General features: G+C 36.7%; 1 protein-coding gene across 2 annotated transcripts in view; it reads left to right on the top strand.

Annotated features, from left to right (window-relative positions):
• LOC121371211 (neuropeptide prohormone-4-like) overlaps positions 1 to 23,551 on the top strand; it is a 97,773-nt gene that overhangs the window by 33,966 nt on the left and 40,256 nt on the right. The window lies entirely within an intron of this gene.

The following is a 23,551-nucleotide window of genomic DNA, read 5'->3' as shown; positions in this document are numbered from 1 at the left end:
TCGTTCATGTGCTGCTGTATATAAAGCATGTCGTGTATAGATGAAAGCGGCTCAAGGCAACATGTGAGAAATAAACAAAACACGTTTTACAACCAACACGTGCGTAAAGCGTTTACGTTACATGTTTTGTCCTTGCGGTAAAGCGTCTATGTCGTATGTTCGACGCGTGCGGTAAAACGACGTTGTTGTTTTTTTAAGACGCCGACGGTAATATAAGCAAGTTCTTGTTCAGGGGAGAGCGACCTCGCAATAATATTATTGGTTTCCATCGTATCCTATACTATCACATTCACTCAACATTAAGCGTAAAAACCAGTCCATGATCGCAAACGTCCCTGAAAATACCTCTTTGAAACGGGCTTTAAATATTAAAGTGTCCAATTTCCTTACGGAAGCTTAATGATAAAAAATGAATACTACTGTTACCATAAATATCACAAATTTAAAACAACTATTTTGCATTGAAAAAAAAGGCCCGTGTTTGCAAAAATTGTGTTATATGATCAAAGACCTTGTTCTCATTAAACGCGTGGACAAAAACAAAGCTACATAATCAGCATCTACCGTGCATCTACGCCCTGTCATGAATTCCAGCTAGAAATGTTTGCAAGCCAGACATAATGAGATGGATAATCTACTGTCGTCTGGATGCAGTTTGGTTGCAGATTATACAATATCCTAGGCAATACCGCCGTGCACCGCGGAGATACGGACTTAAATTAAACTCGCTCTCAAGGCACCAGCGCAGCCTAACACGACATAACGCCGACTCTCAATGTAGCCAAATGCGCCCAAGAGACCAATTGCGTAGGCCAACAACATAGATAACTGCTGCAGGAAATTGCTGTGTGGCGCTTTGTACATACACATTGCACGTTTCATTTGTGCATTTCTTCGGGTTATATTGCACGGCTTCATTAAATGCGGTGTATTAATTTATCCCATTAAAAAAAAATAATAATAAAAAATAAAAAAACAGAAAATGGCCGCCGTTCATACGTATCATATTAATTCTGTTTGACTTCTGTTTTACTCGCGTAATAAACATTGCACAATTAGGATTTGTCATATAGTGTAGGTAAACTATACTTTGTGTACACTTTAAGAGGCATAAGCTTAATAGGCAAATTTATTTTAATGAGACTGTAAATCATTACATCATATAAATCATGTTTGCTTCATAGCTTGTACTCTTGAGGAGTTTGATCTGTTCAAAAAATTATTAGTGGGTAGAAAGCAAATTAGAATATTCTTCAATAATTTTTGTTCAAAATAACCCTCATTATTTATTTTCGTTTTATAATGGCGAGTATTAGAAGCAAAAATGTCTCCCATCTAAGTTATGCTAATTTCTGGAACAAGCGCTAAGCAGTCGTCACCATATATAAATGTGAATGAGCACAAAAAACACAAGGAAAGATGATGTATATCAATAACCCCACCCCTCCAAAAAACCCAACAAACAACAACAAAACACACAAAACCCCCAACAATAACAACAAAACCCTCACAAAAAACCCGAAATGATACGACAAGACTATCGAAACAATATATTGAAATGTGGTTCACTACAAAACAAATAACAGAAGAGCTATAGCACCGAATAGTAAATACATCTTACAACAACAACAAAACAAACAAAAAAACCCACACATTTTAAAAACAAAAAACATAGTTTAAAAAAACACAAGCTACTCGATATCATTATACATTTTTCACTAATTAATGTTTTAAAATTAGTTTGATTTTATTCAGTTAAGGTTGGATCACGCTTTGACAGAAACAATCTTCAGATTTCTAGAATGGCCGTACAGAATAAAATATTAATGGTCAGTGACTCGTGATATTTGCCTTAGAAGTCACTGCTGGAAATATTATAACTTCACACAGATGTTGAATAGAAACTTCGTTAATGGATCGATGCATCACGTTGTGTGTGAATAGGCACCAGTTAGTTCTACCACCATGGTCTTCACACAAAGCTCAAGTTGATATGTGAAGAGTGCAGTGCGGAATCCTTTAAAAGCAGACCTGCATAGTCCAATTTCTCTGTAAACACAGTCATTCAAAAAGAACCAACTAAGTTCGACCGATTTGCTTTTAGCTGATGCATCTTTAAGGGTCTAGATGATGCCCTTTTGCATGGTTGTGAGAGAGAAGGAAAAAAATGGATAAAGATAAGAGATGCACTGTGCTTCATAGCAGAAAAAACACTATTCATTGAGCTTCTTTCAGCTACACGCGGAACACCTCATGCCGTTTGCCCATTAAGAAATGAGTCGCGATTCTATTCAAAATGGCCAAAGAGCTGCAAGTTTAATCCTATTTATTATTGTCGCCTGTTAGATTGACCTAATCGTCACAGAACCCCGCACACCAACTAATAGAACTGTCGACATTCTAAACAGTTAATTTTGAAAGTAACAGGAAGAGCTTTCAGTTTATGTTATCCAACGAAATGACAAGCTATTTACGGAAGTAACAAGAAACGGCACACAAAAAGGTGTATTATTGAAATGAATAATATCAATAATTTACGTTTTAAACATTAAATTCGATTTAAATGAGATTTAAAATTGTTTTTAATTAATAACTTTGATACATTTTATTGATGTCATAATAAGAAAAATGACAACCGAAAAAAGAAGAAGAAGAAATAGTGTAGTTGGTTTATTTTATTTAAGCCTTAAAACTCATAGATATACATTTCATATACATTTAAAAAACAAGGGCTGTGTAGATGGTAGATGGGTTGTATGCATTGCAAAATAAATGCATTCATCACAATTACAATGGATTCAAAGATGAACGAACAATAAACGCCGATGCTATCAGTCAGTAGAACTTCTTAATATTAATAGTATACCAAACGATTTGTATATGTACATTGGACATATTAAGTTAAGGCATACACACTCTTTATATCATTTTATAATTATAATACGTTAAACAGTTTCATAATATTTCCCATGCTCAAAGAACAGTTGCTAAGCTGTTTTTAGAAATAAGAGTAATGTGTCATTCTAAAACTGATATTAGAAACTGATATTAGAAAACTGCAAACATTGCAAATATTAATCTGTAAATGCTTATGGACATTACGTTTATTAGAGGTGTCTGGCATATTATCACACACATCAAGAAAATTATCCTTTAAACATATTTGCACACTTTATAAAATGACCCAATGATATTGACACCATAATTGTAGCATATATGTCCAAAATCCAGTGATAAGCGTACATATACATTTGACGAGCTGGGTTTTAAAAATTTACCAATAATATTTAGTGTTAAACCAAGATTGTTGAAGTTATCGACTTGTTCAATTATATCATTATTTGTTGTATATTTTTGGTAGATAACTTTCCTTTATTTCTGAATACATTAATTTTATTGAATTAATATTCCATTTAGTATTACATGTTGAACATCGTTTAAAAAAATTGAAAACAAATTGTTTGGTTTGTTTAACGACACCACTAGAGCACATTGATTTATTAATCATCGGCTACTGAATGTCAAACATATCATAATTTGGACATATTATAGTCTTAGACAGGAAACCCGCTACATTTTTTCCATTAGTAACAAGGGATATTTTATATGCACCATCCAACAGACAGGGTAGTACATACCACGGCCTTTAATATACCCTTTAATGGTGCACTGGCTGGAACGAGAAATAGCCCAGTGGGCCCACCGACGGGGATCGATCCCAAACCGATCGCGCATCAATCGAGTGCTTTACCACTGGGTTACGTCCCGCCCCAACATCTTTTGGAGACAATCTATTACTAGATACATTATTGTCAGTGTACATTAATATAAACAAACGAACATATTTTCAACACGTAGACTCACAAAATACCTTAATTAGATCATTCTCCAAAACATCTATGCAGAGTCTGATGTGTATTTTTGTGCTGGGGTGTTGTTAAACATTCGTTCATTAATTCTTTTATTTGCAAGTGAAACAAATAGAGCGATGGTACATTACTTTGCTCCAGGCCAACGTTACAATGAATACGTTACAAATACCCCCACCGATATATTTGTTCCTACCGCAATATGATTAAATATTAATTTGTTCTTTCTTTCGTTCGCTTGCTTATTATTTCAATCATATATTCATTCATACATATATAATAAATTCATTCATACATTCGTTTATTCGTGGCTTTTCTAATTTCGATTCAGATTGTTGTTAAATCCAATAACAAGTATCATTATAAAAAAATAGTTTATTTTTTAGCACGTAGACATTCACATTTAATCAATAGTTGTTGAGTTTTCAGAATAGTTAATGATTCTCCCATCCTCATTATTCTTATGTTTAAAAGGTATTCGATGATTAATTTGCAGTTAAGAAAACATTATTTGAAGAAATCCCCTTTTTTTTCAAAGCACACTGTGTAGCGGCCATTTTCGTACTGATTCAGTAATGATGCAGTTTCGATTGTATCTTTTATAATGTCAAACTGTGGAAGTTAAATCAAGCTGAAGCGATCTGTTATCTTGCTGTTATTAAACAATATGGGAAAATCAATATAGCAAACTCGAAGTGAATTACTTTTTTTCCGTTACCAATGTAGTTATTATTTACTAGTAACTAGTGCGCAGAATTCAATATATACAGGGTGTATACTACCAAATCAAATTTCATAGACGACAATAGTAACATATGTGGCTAAAACTCCTACTTGCCGTGTATCAATGGACATAAACGCCACGGATATAAATACTACCACCCCTCACCCTTAAAGTGAATCAGAAAAAAATGGGGGTCAAGCTGCTCATTTCTGAGATAACGGGTAGCATCTATGACTACCCTAGTTCCGCACAAAATACGAGTACTGTTTTTACAGGTACCCCATACATGTTTCAAACACCGTTCAGGAACACGTTCTCTCTACACCAGAACAAAGTTTTGAATACACCGATCCTGTAAGATAAAGGTGCCGATTCAGTAGGTTTCTTATCTAATGTTGTAGACTAAATGTAGTAAGTACCACGTGTTAGGCAAAACCTAATTGCTAATTAAAATATTTTGGGATGCTGTTAAACAGATAACATTACGTTTAGCATTTTGTTATTGGTAGAATGGTTATGCAGTCAGGTTTAATAAAATGAGCGTTGCGTTAAATGGGAAAATCCAAGGCCATTCTGCCATTTTGTATCTGATTAACCGCTAACCATTACTCCTTGTTCTCATAAAAGAAGAATACACGAATAGTGTGTCCAAAACAACGTGTTTTAATCTTAGGTAGCTATAAGCACGAAAATACAGTTTCAACTATAAATAAATATTTCTTGTCACATATACCAACTTTCACCAACACCCGTTGCTGTGTGCTCCTGTCCCGTTTGATGGTGATGTATGACAATAATGATGATGTTACGGACTTCAGTCGCGCCATGCTCGTATCTCAGTGTAACGTGTCTACACGTAGCTGGAGAGGAGCGGCAATATTAAAGGGACATTCCTGAGTTTGCTGCATTATAAGATGTTTCCAACTAATAAAATAGTTCTACGATTAAACTTATATATTAAATATATTTTCTTGTTTAAAATATCAGTGTCTGTATATTCAATGTGTTTCTAGTCGTCTTAATATTTGTAAGAAGCCCAAACTGGATTTTTGTTCAAATAATTTCGTACGTACGAACAAATCTTTTTTTAGGAAATAAAATGAAATTTAACCTAGTACAAATATTAGTAACGACCAGGAACACGTTTAATATACAGCTACTAATAATTTATGCAGAAAAATATATTTGATATGTAATTACAGTGGTCAAAAAGTCTCTGTTAGTCGATAATATCTGAAAAATTGCAGCAAACTCAGGAATGTCCCTTTAAAGGGATTATATCGGTATTTCAGCCAATGAGCGACCTCAACGGATATAGTTCATTTGAAAAAAAGTACCCCTATTTGATTTGTTGGAATCAAAACTGAGTTGACTGTTATGTATCCAATTTTGAAATGGGATCCAATTCTCCTAATAACTATTATGGTGTAAAGACAGGGTTGATTTTGTGCATCTATATCTGAATGCTATATCATTGTTGATTGTTACCTGTCTACTGAGGTTTAATGGGAGTTGCTCCCTTGTCGAAGTAAAGAGTGGTAATATTTCACTAACCACTAACAATTAACAACTAACTCACTGTCCTGGACAGACAGCCCAGTTAGCTGAGGTGTGTGTGTGCCCAGGACACCGTGCGTGAACCTTAATTGGATATAAGCACGAAAATAAGTTGAAACGAAACGAAGCGAATATTTCAAACGCCAGATGGCAAGCTCGTTATGTTTTATTTTTAGTAAAATGACGTTCCAGATTTTTTTCGATTTAATTATAACATAGATTAATGTTTGTATATTGGCCTATGTGAAATCAATATAGGTGAGGTACCCGAAGGAAGCCCGCTACCATAGACTAGTCTTACCCAGTAACGTCAAGAGGTTTGTCTTACAAATAACATTCAATATGGCAGTCGTAGGACATTGGTGACGTGTAAACCAATTAACGTTACCACATTGCCATTCAAGTATTAACCGAGTATTGCTGAATTTCTGTATGGAAAAAGATGTTTGATCTTGGTATACCAGGCGCCGATCCAGGTGTGGGGCACACCACATCCCCCGAGTTTCAAAGTGGCCTGAAAATTCAATGCCTAAGAGATAAATAAAGTTAATATATTTGGTTGTAGCGGCAACAATATGTCGCCTTTGTAATTGGGTGTTTCTGGAGGAATATATCGCCTTTGTAATTAAACTGTATGCTAGTATACTTTGTTTTACTACTGCTGCCTTTTCATACTAATAGTAGAAACTTGTAATATAACTTAAATTTGACCAAAATGTAAGAACGCTGTCATGGACAACACTTGTTTTCCATGCTGCAGTAGAAGTGGTTAAATACAAGATACGTGATTTCAGTCTCTGTCAAGGCTCTCAGAGCTTTCGTCCGCTTTCGTACCATATTTAAGGGGTTAACACGCACTTGCCGTCGCGTGCGCGTCCGTCCACCGATATGAATCTGATTCTGACTTTTGTTTCCTTTGTAAGTATTTCTCATCAGGCCGAATAATTCAGAAGCGAGACCGAACATAGATGAAGTGTCACGACGTAATTAAATAACTTCAAATGTTATCTATGATTAGATTTTTTTTGAATTCACCGGAAGACCATTAAATATGTATGTCTAGGTGTCTTGAGATAAGGGTGACACAACTAAAAGTAATCCCCCGCATGTTAATAGTTTCACTAGTGGATGGTTTGACTTGCAGTTATCAAAAGTAATCATCTGTTAAATGTCAAGCAATTGATTTTGGTATTGTTTATTTATTTGGAGTATTCGTTTCGGGGCTTGACTTCAAAGTAACAAGGCGCGTGTGCAAGAAATAATGCAGTATGTTTATGTATGTGTCTAGACTGGCAAGCTAAAATTATTTTTAAAATAAAGGATGAGGCGCAGGTGTGTTTAAGGTCATGTGCTGAGGGTATTTGATCCTTCGATCCTAACACCTCAGGCGAGTAGCGCTAGATCCCGCCCCTGTAAATCAGACAATGATGATTCAGCAGCGATTCCTAACTGTTCGGTTTATTCAGTTAAGGAGTTCAAGCGCGGGATTTAGCTCAGTCGGTCGAGTGCTCGCTTGAGGTGCTTGCGTCTCAGGATCGAACCTCCTCGGTGTATCCATTCAACTAGTTGGGTTTTTCTCGTTCCAGCCAGTGCACCACAACTGGTCAAAGGTCGTGGTATGTGATTTCCTGTCTATGAGAAAGTGCATATAAAAGATCCCTTGCTACATTAGGAAAAATGTAGCGGGTTTCCTCTGATGACTACGAGTCAGAATTACTAAATGTTTGACATCCAATAGCCGATGATTAATTAATCAATGTGCTCCAGTGGTGTCGTTAAACAAAACAAACTTCTTCTTTTGTTATTCAGTTCATTTCACAAGCGAATAAATTTAATCATCTTTGTGCGAATGGCAGGGCTACGCTCAGCCAGCCTTTTTTCCAGCTGACGTTTGCAAACTGTTTTGATTGGTTTCCGAAGTGGTCATTCGGTTTAATGTGTAGCGTAATAACCAATCTGGCAAGCGTTAGTGACAAACGGCTAGCTGAACTCGCCCAGCAGTATTCAGGAAGTTGTTTACAAACGTACAGACGGCTGGCTGATCTCGCCCAGCGGTTGTTTACAAACGTACTGAAAACGTACACCGTGCACCTAACATACAAGCGACGTGTTTTATTTATTATTCATACAGGGAGTGGTGTATCAAATAAAGTAGAATACCGAGTTTTACCCAACAACAAAACGTCCCAACAGACACGTTACATCACAACTGCACATAACCTCTGTATGGCAGTACGGTCATATGATATTTATAATACTTTCTCTTTTGAACCGTATGGATAATATGATACTTTATACTTTGAACCTACAAAAAGGAAGGCATAATATGGCCTCTGACGTCATCATAGTAAGTGAAGCGAAAATAACACTGGACCATGTAATGCACGCTTTTCGAAATGAATGACATTAAAAGTAGACGATCTGCATAATTTATCTCAATAAACGTGTAAAACAACTAAAGCGGAAAGTTAGTGTCGTTCGGTTCGACTCTTTGTTTCCTGTTGTTAAGTGCATGGGTCATTTAGACTGCCACGTTCATTATCTGCTGCCATATTGAATTCTATAAACCTAGTATATTTCATGAGCAATAGGTAATCTGTCATATAAAGTCTTATAGCGTCAAAGGAAGAATATAGATTGAGCGTAACTTAAAGGGACATTCCTGACTTTGCTGCAACCTTTAATATGTTGTCGACTAACAGAGCATTTTTAACGATTGTAATTGCATATTATTTGAAGACAGAATCCAGTTTGGTCTTTTTACAAATATTAAGACGATCAGAAACCCATTGAATATACAGACACTGATATTCTAAACAAGAAAAAATATTTAATATGTAAGTTTAATCGTAGAAATATTTTATCAGTCGGAAACATCTTACAATGCAACAAACTCAGGAATGTCCCTTTAAGGACTAACTACCAGTGCCACAAACATAACATTTGCGACCTTTGATTTTGTATTACAGTAAGAAGGTGACACTGCCATATACTAATTCCAAGTAGCAGTAACTAATATGTAAAGTTTTCCATATACAGAACAGCACAAACATCGGCCTCTGAAATGTAATACAAGGAGAACTGTTTGTAACTGCATATAACCTAATGCACCAGCCTCAAAATGGGGGTGGGGATGGGGACGTGAAGGCCATGTCCCTTCTACATCTCCCCGCTATTGTGCTCAGAAGACTTGAAATGCGTTTTTGAACACCTGAAATTCAAATATTTTCTCCTGGGGCAAGCCCCAAACGCCACCTAACAGATTCAGGCCCTTCAGGCACTCAAATTTACACCCTCCGGACCATCACACTAACAGTGCCCCCTCCTACTTTCAAATAAATGGGGTAGGGATAGAGTGAGGCTTTATATGAGCCATCGGTATTGTTAAGCCTGCTTTCCTCTTCTCAAAATAAGCATCCTTAAAGCAGCATTATCAGGAAATATTTTGATTACTATTTAAGCTTTTTGATTATGATACCACCCATTTATTATCCTGATGTGCAATAATGCGATTCAGATTTGATTTTATCTCTATAAAATTGTCAGTCATCACTAAGACGAAAGAACCAATCACTTCTGAGGTATTTAGTTATACAATGTACCCAAGAGATAGCGATATTGATACGTATATAAAATGCAGTTGCTTTAAGCCAGTTGACACGATTCTGTTAAAATCAAATTTGTAATTGTGTTTTGTATAAAAAAAAACCCCATGTATTAAACATGTATTTGTATTAAAACAGGTTCAAGCTATATATATTTTTTTTATATTCTTGTATCCATTATTATTAACGAATTGTTCAGAGTCTGTATGATGGAGTTTATTATTTAAACTATTCTTGACAGTAAGTGCGGAACTCGTCTATTTTGAAAATAGAATGTCCTACAGAAAAAGACGTTTAATCATATTCTAAAGGTTAAGTAAGGCTCAATTGATTATGTATATGTTTAAAACTAGAATTCCAGGTTACAAATACGATGTATCCAGCGTAAATACAAAATCTTTATTTAATTTGTTTTTAACGTTGCAGATAAATCCGATTTACTGCCACTAACAAGATAACTATAATATTGATACACGAGACAAGTTCATATTTTGTTTATATGTACACGCCTGTATGATTTTATTTCCTTCATTTACAGTTACTTGCGTGCTTACATCTAATTAAGATTCAAGAACGCTGTTCTGGGCACACCCACAGTTATCTGGGCTGTTTCCAGAACAATGTTGGGACGTTAGTGAGAGAAAGGTCTATGTAGTGGCCTTACACCTACCCATGGAGTCGTTAAACACGCTCTGTGTGGCAGCCGGTACCGGGAGGCGAACCCAGTACCTACCAGCATTTAGTACGATAGCTTAATCATTACAACACCCAGGCCGGTATGACTGTATCTTAATGTTATGTTATTTATTTCTGTCTGAAATATAAAATCATTATGCTATCGCAGAGTTCATAACGTAACCTCAATAATATCATATAACAGAAATGTTTTGGTAACATCTATATTTAACTCTTTTTTTCAAACAGAGACAAATACCTTTCAATAAAAAAGATTTCTTTTTCTCTAAACTTTTTATCACCTTTAACATATTCTGATTTAAGAGTTATTTTGCGCAGATGAACTTGTGTAACGCCATCTATGAACAGAATTTTGTAATTGTAATTAGATTTTGAACTTGGCAGTTAAAGCGTGGTCTTACCGCGGATGGGACAGGATTCTTATACGTTCACGGGGCGGGACGTAGCCTAGTGGTAAAGCGTTCGCTTGATGCGCGGTCGGTTTGGAATCGATGCCTGTCAGTGGGCCCACTGGGCTATTTCCCGTTCCAGCCAGAGCACCACGACTGATATATCAAATGCCGTGGTATGTGTTATCATGTCTGTGGGAAAGTGCATATAAAAGATCCTTTTCTGCAGAAGAAAAAAATGTAGCGCGTTTTCTCTGATGACTACGTGCCAGAATTACCAAATGTTTGACAGCCAATAGCCGATGATTAATTAATCAATGTGCTCTAGTGGTGTCGTTATTTTTTTACGTTCACACAGTATACAAAATCAACCATTTTGAAAGTGGTTCAGGAGCGCACGCTTGTCAAAGTATCCGATAGATTACTTGATAACCATTGCTTTAACTGCACATGCCAATATCTGTTCTACAATACTAATTGGAAACAGAAACTAGTTTCTTGATCGTCGTTAAGAGAGCAGTAACTGTTTGTGATAGCGATTTAATGGTGTACTGCCTCCTATCCCCAATGTCTGTCATATTAATGGATTGTTCTACACTCGTGAAATCCAGTACAAACGAAGTATCTTACGATTCTTAGAAAAATATATAATAAGAAAGTGTAATTTTTTTTTCGCAGATTTCCTTGACTTACAGTACTGATGTTATAGAATCTCAAAACGCTTTGTAACAATAATTGTTAGTGTAATGGCAATCGCTCACACAAAGGAAACAGTTCATTTAGAGCAGCAACATAGATTTGAGTGACATTGGACTATCGGCGACAACCATAACTATGTCTGTAACACTGGTACCAGCAGTAGGTAACACGGGATCCGACATCGTGTTGATGGTGTTTCATTTTAAAAAATATAATCCGTATTTATATATTTCATATTTTGTAAAACGTTGTTATAAATAACCGTATCTAGTGGTGGGATGTGTGTGTGTGTGTGCGCGCGCGCGCGCGCGTGTGTGTGTCTGTTTGGTGTGTGTCCGGAAAAGAGAAGATTATTTGGACTTATCCTGCAATCACTATGTATATATTAACACTAGCAGGATAAATCCCAATATCGCAACTGTGCATATTTTCCTTCTATTTCTTGTACATAATTTTCGTCGTTTAGACGAGAACAACAGAAACTATAAACAGCGCGCATAACGGGTTCCACTGGTTGGACAGGGTGTGCTCAGCTTTCGTGAACACCTGGTATTATCACTTAACGGTGATTTACAAATCTACAACTGTCTATCCAAAGAACTGTACTATGATATGCTGAAGAGGCCAAGGGCTTGCGAAAGTTTCGACTAGTACCATCTCGTTCATCTAACGTTAGGCACAAAAACCAGTCTAGCGAGAAAGCGACCGCGATCGCACGCGCTCCTGAACCCGTCTCAGGATTAGATTTATAAAAGCAGTCATTGGAATGGCAGTCTTCTTACAGACAAAATAGATGTACAACCCAAATAATGGCAGTCCTCCAATTGATGAAACGCGACATTCATGAATTTGTCGTCTGAAAATAAGAATGGCAGTCCTCTTGCAGATTAAATAGGAAGGTTTATCGTCCCGAGCAGTGACAGTTTTCGTATTAAAAAGCACGTGACATACAATCACGATCTAACACGTTAGTTTGTCATGTGCAGAGTTATGATACGGTAATGAGTTTAATGTTCAGATTTACCGCCCATCAAGTTCCACTTCTAATGACCGTGGTTGTGATGGTGTTTAGCCGATGGTTGAAACAGTATCGATACATCAACACATTCCACTTCTAGTGGCCATGGTTGTGATGGTGTTTTGCCGATGGTTGAAACAGTATCGGCACATCAACAAGTTCTACTTCTAGTGGACATGGTTGTGATGGTGTTTTGCCGATGGTTGAAACAATATTGGCACATCAACAGTTCCACGTTTATTGACCATGGTTGCGATGGTGTTTTGCCGATGGTAGGAACAATATCGGCACATCAACAGTTCCACGTTTAGTGACCATGGTTGCGATGGTGTTTTGCCGATCCCGGAGACAGTATCGGTACATCAACAATTGTGTTGTCTGAGGAAGACGCACGTAAATTTGGTAACACATTAGTATGTGCGTGTCTGATGACGCAGCGGTGCGTGATGGTCCGACCATGCAGCAAACGCTGCGTCATTAATAATATAACGGTACGTGCGCCTTTTATTACGTAGTGATCACCAGTGATGAGTCTGTATTCAGCTACAGATAGTGCCTGGTTTTAGATTAGACACTACTCGTGTATCTCTTGCAGTGCATTGGGGCGTGTTTCCTTGATAAGGGTATGTATCGACTTGCACCAAGGGACCCATGTCGTTGTCATAGTCATGTCCTGAGACATTTGAGTTACTTATGATAGAGGGCATGAAACCACATTCAGACTGAAGGAATAGAAGGAAAAAAGAAAGGAAAGAATGCTATATGGCGTCGGATCATATACACTAAGAGACAAAACTATTAGCCTGTTCAAACTCGTATCTCTATGTAAGACAAATTCCAAGGAAAAGGTTGACGACCATAATGGTTTGCACCCATAAACGCACGGCTGTAGGAAATGAACGACATTAAATGTATCATGGTAACAAAGTAGCAGCAGCTGCAAACATCATATTAGAATCTCTTTGACTGACACCTTATTTCCTCCAGTTAAACTAAAGTTGTTATCTCTGCTATACTAAATCTCCCTGTCCCATTAACACTCGGTCCCAAGTATATTCCTGTGAATTAGTTGATCACGTATCTGCTCTAGAATCGCAGTCTGCATATGGTTGGGGGTTTTAAAAGTAAATTAACAAACTATTGCAATCTGACACCATTGTTTTGTGGTAGCTAGGGCCAATCATAAGTCCTTTTTACCAATTTTAATTTCATATAGTGTTGTAAACAGCGTATCTGTGAGAACAATTAAAAACAACAACAATAGCTAGAACAAAACAATTTTTTTTTTAATCAACCCCCCCCCCCCACCAACAAACAAAAAACAAATGAAACACTACAAACAGAAGAAGAAGAAGTACCACCAAGATATTTTTGAAATCCTTGAAAACCTTGACGCTTTTTACAATAATATACAGTGCGTGTGTGTGTGTGTGTGTGTGTGTGTGTGTGTGTGTATATGTATGTGTACGTGTACGTATACATATACGTATACGTATACGTAAATATATATGTATATGTATATGTGTGTATATATATATATATGCAGTGACATGTATAAATCAGCAGTATATCGCTGACAAGAGCAATCGATATTAACATCTCTAGCACAAATAGAAGCAATCTGGAACTAAAACTGGGCATTCCTGCTGAAGCAAACTCCAGTCTACGGGGATTTGCGATCTTGATTTCTTTTATTCTTCCACATTTTATTGGATTTTAAATCTAATTACAGCGAGCAGACTGTAGCAAAACGTTGAACATAAATAATTAATTGTACAACTGTCCCAGACGTGATCACTCGGGGGTGATGATAGGAGACTAACAATTACGGTTTATGAGTAGTAGGTCTAATGACGTTTTATGTTTCATGAGTGGTACTTCTAATGCCGTTTTATGACAATTTAATTATTATTTTTAGGTGATTGCATTGCCAAAAAAATATTGTTATTTTTCTGGACCATCTAATAGAATAAGCATTTTTATAAACATTTTGTTTTACCCATTACCCATCTGTATCCCATATAATGATTTCCGAAACAGTCCTTAATATACATTACTTGGTGCACGACTGTAGTGCACGCAAATGTCGCAAAATTGACAAATGCCATTTCGACGACCGACGACAAATGTCACACGACCGACGACAAATGTCACAAATGTCACACCGTCAAACGTCACAACACATTAACCACAAATGTGATTTTGTCGACACACACACGCACACATACAGACACACACGCACACATACAGACACACACACACACACGCGCACAGACACACACACACACACACAGGCACACACACACGCACACATACAGACACACACACACACGCACACAGACACACACACACACGCACACACACACACACACACATATATATATTTATATATCAATTTTGCGACATTTGTAGTAATTGCATAAGTATATATAGCAAGCAATTAAACAAACAAAGATACCAAGACATATTCTTCAAATCAAACAGCTATATTTGTACATAAATACCTGCAATGCCGTGTAAATCTAACCAGTACAACAACGGACCCCTTTGCCAGCTTTGGATATACATGGACAAGCGTGGTCTATGGAAATAACTGATGTATCAAGCATTGACATTTCCCCCTCCCCCATGTGTTTGGCAGTTGTTCTGTGAAATATTGAAAGTTTAACTTAATACTCGTAATAATGTTTTGTTCGTGAACTTTGTGATCTGAACTGACCCGAAAATACATTTCATTCGGAAATGATGCAGTCGCATTTACTGGTCTCTAGATAATACTTCCCAGTGGACGCATTTACTGGTCTCCAGATAATACTTCACGGTGGACGCATTTTGTAAGGAATGATTTGATTAATATTACGAAATCAAACGTCAGTTACTTGTATCCAACAAAGATTGGAAAACATTTTCAGGGGTAATAAATATCACTTTATACTCACCCACACTCCGTCTCTCTATCTCTCTGTCTCTGTCTCTGTCTCTCTCTCCCTCTCCCCCCTCTCTCCCCTCTCCCTCCCTCCCTCCCTCCCCTCTCTCTCTCTCTCTCTCTCTCTCTCTCTCTCTCTCTCTCTCTCTCTCTCTCTCTCTCTCTCTCTCTCTCTCTCTCTCTCTCTCTCTCTCTCTCTCTCTCTCTCTCTCTCTCTCTCTCTCTCTTTCTCCAATCACTGACGCAAGGACACCTTGTACATGAACGATTTGTCTATGACAGACTAAAATAATCCTTCTTTTATGTTCATGTGGGACAGTGCTATTCAACCCAAGGGTACATAATTTTATGTCAGAGATGAGGCTTGCCAAGTCCCTGACATCATATTATGTACCCAAAGGTGGAATAGCCCTGCCCCACATGGATACATAATGGAGGATTATATTTCTCCCATCCAATAGATGAAAAACAAGCAATTTGGGAAAGTGTAAAAAACTTACATTTTTATTTTATTTTATCTTACAATAAAATAGTCATAACCATTGAAAAGATCGTACCCAGAAATGGTATAAACCGAAAATGATAGTATACTTTCATTAGGACAGCAGGTTTCCTTGTTTTTATGAAATAATAAAAGCATTTCTTGCGTTATTTTGCCGTTTACGTGACGTCACCCAATGTTAATATCAGCTCAAACAACAGAAGTCACATGGTCATGCAAGACCGATTTATTCCGCATGGGTTGACGTCATGGACGGCTACGGATGGGAGAAATTTCAACCTTACATGTTTGAATTGTATAGATTTCTCCATAAAATCTTTGTTGTTTTTAAATATGTAACGATAATTATTATTCGTAATGTTTTCTGAACGAAGTCTTCCTCAGAGTTTTGGTCTGTAACCAGTTGACACTGTAATCGGTCATTTAGGTAAATGACTGTTGAACAAGTATTGCTGATGAAGTCACAAAGGATCTTCTCCGGAGTGGCTGACCCCTATGAACGATGTGCTGGATAGAGATTCATGGAATCAATCTCTATTTTGCCAAATGCCCATTCCACTTTGTATTGTGCAGAGATACGACCTTAATTACGTATTACAGTTTTGTCGTTCAGATCATAAATACGATTTATAAAAATCAAGGGTCTATTTCACTAAACATCGTAAGTTTACGTCTGCGATTAGCAGTTATACTAGGCATACATTTACAAGTGTTTGGCATCTATTTCACGAAGAAATTTACATCATTACAGAAGATGGAACATTTTAAGAACAAAAGAAAATGAAATATGTTTACTTTTAACTATATTTGTTGTACTATAATAGAAATAAAAATTGTGGCGTAGTCGTAGGCTTACGATGTTTTGTGAAACAGGGCCTTGGTTGGCGGTATCTAGTCAGTAGGTTTATCATTATAGCTAGCCTAATAATATGCACCGTGATATTTCGTTTGCATATACACTTATGAATTGAACGCCTGTGGATTGATTGGTCTTTTAATTTGTAAAAGATATGAATCGAAAGACTAAAGTAACGACCAGCTTGAGTGGCAAATACAGCACGCATTCATCAGTGTCTCTCAAACAGGAATGTTTAACATATGTTCTATTAGCATCAGAGATAGTATTTTCAAATCTATATAATTATGTTAAAAGTTTTAAATGTTCTGTAATACATTGTGTTCATAGTTGGCGGTGCTATATTGTTGTTTACCACTCCCCATAGTCAGACCACAACGTTTTTCTGTATTTTTGAGAATTTATTGGCATATTGATATGCACCATTTCACAGCTAATTACTCTGTGTTTTATTTGCAATTTTATAAATTTTCTATAAATTTATGGTGACCGTCATATACCTTTATTCGATGCCCAATAGATGATGTATGAATATCTATATATAGTATGAATGTTGGGTTTGACTATTACATTGATAGACATTAACGCACTGGCTACACAAATTGTCCGATAACGTTGCTGGAACTCGAACCTGCAACACCGAGTCGCCCGCACCTTGCACACTTGCCATGATACGTTCTCGGCTATCGAATATGCATGTGTATGTGTACATGTTTTATGTATGTATGTGTGTGTGTGTGTGTGTGTGTGTGTGTGTGTGTGTGTGTGTTCATGTAGCATGTATGCATGTATGCATGCATGCATGCAATGTATGTATGTATGTATGTATGTATGTAAATATAAACACTCAAGGATAAAAGGAATGAACCAATAAAACGTGTTTTTCGAGTGGCCAGCTAACGGCATTAACTACAATGGATGGACAGGCTACTTGAAGCATTAGGGACACTGGTAAATTGATTACAATAGATTATATCCATCTGCTGCGGGCACTCTGTGGAACAATGAGAAAAGAATTCACAAATTACGTTTTACTCAGTCGCTTTACTTGAGTAAAATAAAATGACGAAACAGCGCAATAGTAACACACTGACGTATCAATTCAAGAACAAAACGCCCGGAGCTAATGTCTGGCGCGGATGTATGCAATGTTGTGCTCGGCTATATGACGTCATGGTCAGATCGAGCGTTCTGTAGAGAACTGTCGAGAGAAAGATGAGTTCGGAACAGTTTCACGTGATTTGAAATGGTTCTAATATGTCAAGGAAGAAGGAAGGAAATGTTTTATTTAATGACGCACTCAACACATTTTATTTACGGTTATATGGCGTCAGACATGGTTAAGGACCACACAGATATTGAAAGAGGAAACCCGCTGTCGCCATTTCATGGCCTACCGGGTACTCTTTTCGATTGGCAGCACGGGATCTTTTATATGCACCATCCCATAGACAGGATAGCACATACCACGGCCTTAGATGTACCAGTCATGGTGCACTGGCTGGAGCGAGAAATAGCCCAATGGGCCCACCGACGGGGATCGATCCCAAACCGACTGCGCATCAAGCGAGCGCTTTACCACCGGGCTACGTCTCGCCCCTAATATGTCAAGGAAGTTCGCAGAACCAAAATATAATTTAAAAATTAATAAATCCGTTTTTGGTGTTAAAAATGAATGTACTGAAAGTAGATTCTGATGCGTGGTCTGTCTAGGATCGATCTCCGTCGGTGGCCCTATTGAGCTATTTCTGGTTCCAGCCAGTGCTCCACAACTGGTGTAACAAAGGCAGTGGTGTGTGCTGTCCTGTCTGCGGGATAGTGCATTTAAAATATTCCTTTCTGCTAATCGGAAATAGTAGTTCTTTGTGTGGTTGTAGCGGGTTTCCTCTCTCATCTGTGTCCCATAATTAAAATGTGTTAAGTGCGTTGTTAAATAAAACATTCCTTACTTCCTGTCTTCCGTTCGTTCGCTCTGTCTATCTGCCTGTCTGTCTGTGTGTATGTGTGTGTGGGGGTGCCTTATTTCAGTCTGTTTGTACCTCTGTTACTGTCTGTCCCCTCTGCCACTCTCTCAAGTGAATGACCGATCAATTTATCGTCTCTCTTTCATTTTCTTTTGTTAGTCTCATACTCTCTCCCTTCTCTCCCCTCCTCCCCCCCCCCCCCCCTCTCTCTCTCTCTCTCTCTCTCTCTCTCTCTCTCTCTCTCTCTCTCTCTCTCTCTCTCTCTCCCACACTACATTTCTGTGTCGATGGTAGTTACCCTATTGCCTGCACTGACTAACACATAACACGCACTGTATGACTTTATCCTTGGCAGAGATACAACTTCAATGTGTTAATGAGTCCAGGTACATTATATAATAATATTTAACCATATTGACGTCCACGTCATTATTGCCGTATTTCATTTAGCCGCACTTGCGTGTCATCAAACTGTTATTTCGTGTACATTATTGATCGTACACCCTGTTCTAACACATTACAGGTAGCTAATGCCAGTGGCATGTATAGAGAAATTAATCGTCTGGTCGCCAGCCACTAACCATGATCATATGTACCACCGGAAGAGAAAGCTTTACTGCGTCCGAAACACAAAGCCCGTTGTGTGTGTTGCTTTATTAATGCCGACAAAATCCCAAGCCATGATGCCACACAAATTGCCTTGAAATCTGTTTGCGTATGTGGCGATTGTAAGACGTATAATCAGCGATGGTGTTTAGATATTGATTCATGTAATAAATTATATATCACCTAGCACAAATGGCAGATCACACGGACACCTTTTCAGAGCACTTACCTCCCTCCCTCTCTTGCAGCAATAATCCATGCCGTTTCCGTTTAACTAATGCGTTTAAAATTAAATAACTGACATGGCCAGAACAGTATTGTTGGAATGCCTTTCTCAACATGTTGACCATTTCCCTTCAGTTCAGAATGCACAACGTATTAGACTCCAACATAATGTATTCTGCAATGACTTATAGGAACTATCTTGAGGTTTTAGCAATTTAAAAATATTTTCGTAATTATTAAAATTACAATTTACTTTTAACATTTTCATGCTTGGAATGTGTATGTCTCATTTCTGGACACCGTAATGTTTTGTAGTATCTCAATATCGATTTCTGCTACGGCGATACAAACAGAAATCATGCTAGGGCCGAAAACTTAGGATAGACCACTTATCACTGATTAAAATAAAACTGTTAATAGAAATGATTTAAACGATTTTTATATGTGCCGACAAGATCATGCTGAAGATAGATTTGTAATTTGGAATATGAATAAGTTTTGTTTTATTTTAATGTGTATGCGTAAAAAAAAAACACGCGTTTTTTTTTCGGTCATGAATTCCCCACAACAAAATTGAGAAACCAAGATCAACAAATTAAGGAAGGATTGAAGTACATGTATGTGGCATATTTAGTCATATCAAACTGTATAATGATAAATAATATATTACATTTCGGAAATAGCAGAATTAGTTTTTCACTTACATGTTGTTTAACTTTATTTAACAAACATAGATTTCATATTTTTATCTTTTCTGAATACACGTGTCATTTGAAATAAAAGAGAAGACAAGATACGTTTATTATACAAATACCACACAAATGCGGCGTGTTTGTGCTTTAAATACTAAAATAACTACGCTGTAAGAACTTGCTATTTTTACAGTGTTCTCTAATTGAACAAGGTCACCGATTTCAACACTGTGTCGTTAATATAAGGTTCTTTGCAGGGAACCACCTTGTTATTCTTATTTTGTTGTCCAACAATCCTAAATTATGGCTCAAGACTAATCTAGATCCGCTTTTTGTGTATTTATTGGCGCTCAACGAGGGAATCGATGAAGTCCAGCACTGTGTTTTAGAATGAAGCCAATTTATTGTTCTTTGAAGTTCTGTTTTGTCAGCATGTTTCGTCAATAAATCCCTTCCCAGACCACCAATTATGTAGCTGTCAGTGTCAGTTTACAAATCGTCATTCTTGCTATTGCCCTAAGAAGAACAGCATTTCACGGTGTACTGAAGTAAAAACACTTAAGTTTTGAAATATTAAAGCAGGCGTGCAATGCTTCAAAAGAATACACATATCGATACAACTGTTCATATTTAATATTCATAATTGCAATAGAATCAGTTAACATGTAATTTCGTTGTCTGCCCATTTTGACAGTCAGATGTGCAAATATAATATTCCTTGAGAAAGAAGCAAACAACGTTCGTAAAAAAGGACTTCATTAGCTTGTTGAAGAGCATATGGCTATAAGCGAGACTTAGGTAGCGCTTGAACTCATCTTCACTGACACACACCGAGACTTCATTTAATATTATATCCATTTGCCCTTCAGCGAGATTTGAATAACTTGTAGGATAGACACGTGGTTTTCAACTCATGAAGATGAATTAGGTTTTCACAGAGACGTGGATTGTTTGTAATGAGGACATAAACACCTGGAGAAATATACGAGGATGGCTTGTGAAAAGAGACACTACGACTTAGACGAACATAGCATGGTTTACAGCATTTTTAAAAGATAAATAACGATAAAAGTGTGCAACGTAGAACATCAACATTTTTCAAACAATAGTACTAGCGATAGATAATATAACAGACTGATTTTGTTCATTGTTTCATGGAATGCATACATTTTCCGTCATTCATCCTTCACAAATGGTACATTTCAAACATTAAATATACCAGATAAAAAGGTTTGATGACATTTATCTAAACGTGTACAATAGTTATAACGCTTTTTAATTGTCTAGTGATAACGTAAACATTACAAAAATCATCAAGTGGCACCCAGTAGCCGATGCATTTTTCGTGCTGGGGTGTCGGTAAACTAAATATCTATTCTATTCTATTCATCAAATGATCTCCAATTAAATATTTCTTGAATGTGACTGTTTTGCTTGAAGGTACTAGTAACCCATTAAAACCCCATTAGAAAACATTTGAAATACTATCAAACAAAAACTCAACAAAGCACTGAGATACATAGAAATAAAACTAAACTAAACAAAAATCATTTCATCATATCAATTCAACTTTGTTCAGTCGACTATAATTCCTCGGTATTGTGATTTATTCATGATAATCTATTTCATATCACACTTTGATCTATTTATTGCGTCTGATGCTGGTCAGCACACACGTAAAATAACATATTGTGGCATTCACAGCATGATTTCTCAGTTAACTATTAAATAATCCATGCTATTTTGTTTGTGTAATTCGATACGAAAATATCGACATTTCCCTTACAAGGAATTCATCCAATGGATGCTTTCAAACATAGATAAAGCATCGATAAACATCGATAAAGATGAAACATGCAACAGCTTTATATAACGATTAATATCGATTTTGTTTAGTCAAACAATAACACGAAACAATAACATAATCCACGCCATTATGGCGACAGAAAGCGCCATGTGTCATATTAAAATACTATCAATACTGATATTGCACTATAGAGATCATTTAATGGACATGCGCAGTTGGAAATTATCGTTTATACCCACAGGTGACACAGAGATGAGGTCCCATAATATGTTTTGAATGACGAAACAAATTAATGAACAAAAACAATATGACAAATGGATATGATGAACCTGTAGCGATGTTGTGTTAATGGTGCAATATGTTTTAATTACATAGACATGTTTATGTCTTGCCACTTAGTGCACGCGTGGTAACTTGCAAACTTGTTAAGGGACATATGACTTGTCTGTACAGCAAGCGTGTTAGTGTTCGATGAACCCATTTTTAGTTTTTAATAGTCCTATCGATTAATGTTATAAAAATCTAATTCTGATCATGTTCTACTTTCAATCCAGATACCTCCAACTTAATGGTATCAGTGATGTTTATTTGATATATTTTTACCAAATGTATATTCATATGCAACAGATAATGTCATTTTTGTATGATTCATATTTGAGATTCATTGATTCATGAGTTTTAATAATTGTTTTACGAATATATGGTTGTGAACGCATTAACAGCTTCGTCCTTTAAACAGAAATACGATCCTACTTTTCCTTCATTTCGCTAATGTCAGAAAAGTTCAACTAACTGGCGTAACGACCGTGCATTGTGGTGTTATTACATATCCATTAACTTCAACATCACAGTGATTATATGACATGTATTACACAGATATCACCACCTAAGCGTGTGTGATGTTCGAAATTTTAACTGACATGTGAATGGTTTTATTCTTCAAGTGAAAGTGCAATTACATCTTAAACGAGTTTAATATTATTTGTACAGATCATTGATTTATTTTAAAATTCAGGTGTAGATCAAACATAGGAATTTATTTCCGTGTTAAAAAAATCTTACACAAATCATTTAATGATGGTGGGCAATAGGTAATCTTACACAAGTCATTTAATGATGGTGGGCAATAGGTCATCTTACACAAGTCATGTATTAGGTGGTGGACAATAGGTCATCTTACACAAGTCATTTATTAGGTGGTGGACAATAGGTCATCTTACACAAGTCATTTATTAGGTGGTGGACAATAGGTCATCTTACACAAGTCATTTATTAGGTGGTGGACAATAGGTCATCTTACACAAGTCATTTAATGATGGTGGGCAATAGGTCATCTTACACAAGTCATTTATTAGGTGGTGGACAATAGGTCATCTTACACAAGTCATTTATTAGGTGGTGGACAATAGGTCATCT

The sequence above is a fragment of the Gigantopelta aegis genome, chromosome 4 (genome assembly GCF_016097555.1).
Source record: "Gigantopelta aegis isolate Gae_Host chromosome 4, Gae_host_genome, whole genome shotgun sequence".
Lineage (NCBI taxonomy): Eukaryota > Metazoa > Mollusca > Gastropoda > Neomphalida > Peltospiridae > Gigantopelta > Gigantopelta aegis.
The sequence above is the reverse complement of the archived record's forward strand: the minus strand, read 5'-3'. Positions and strand labels throughout refer to the sequence as shown.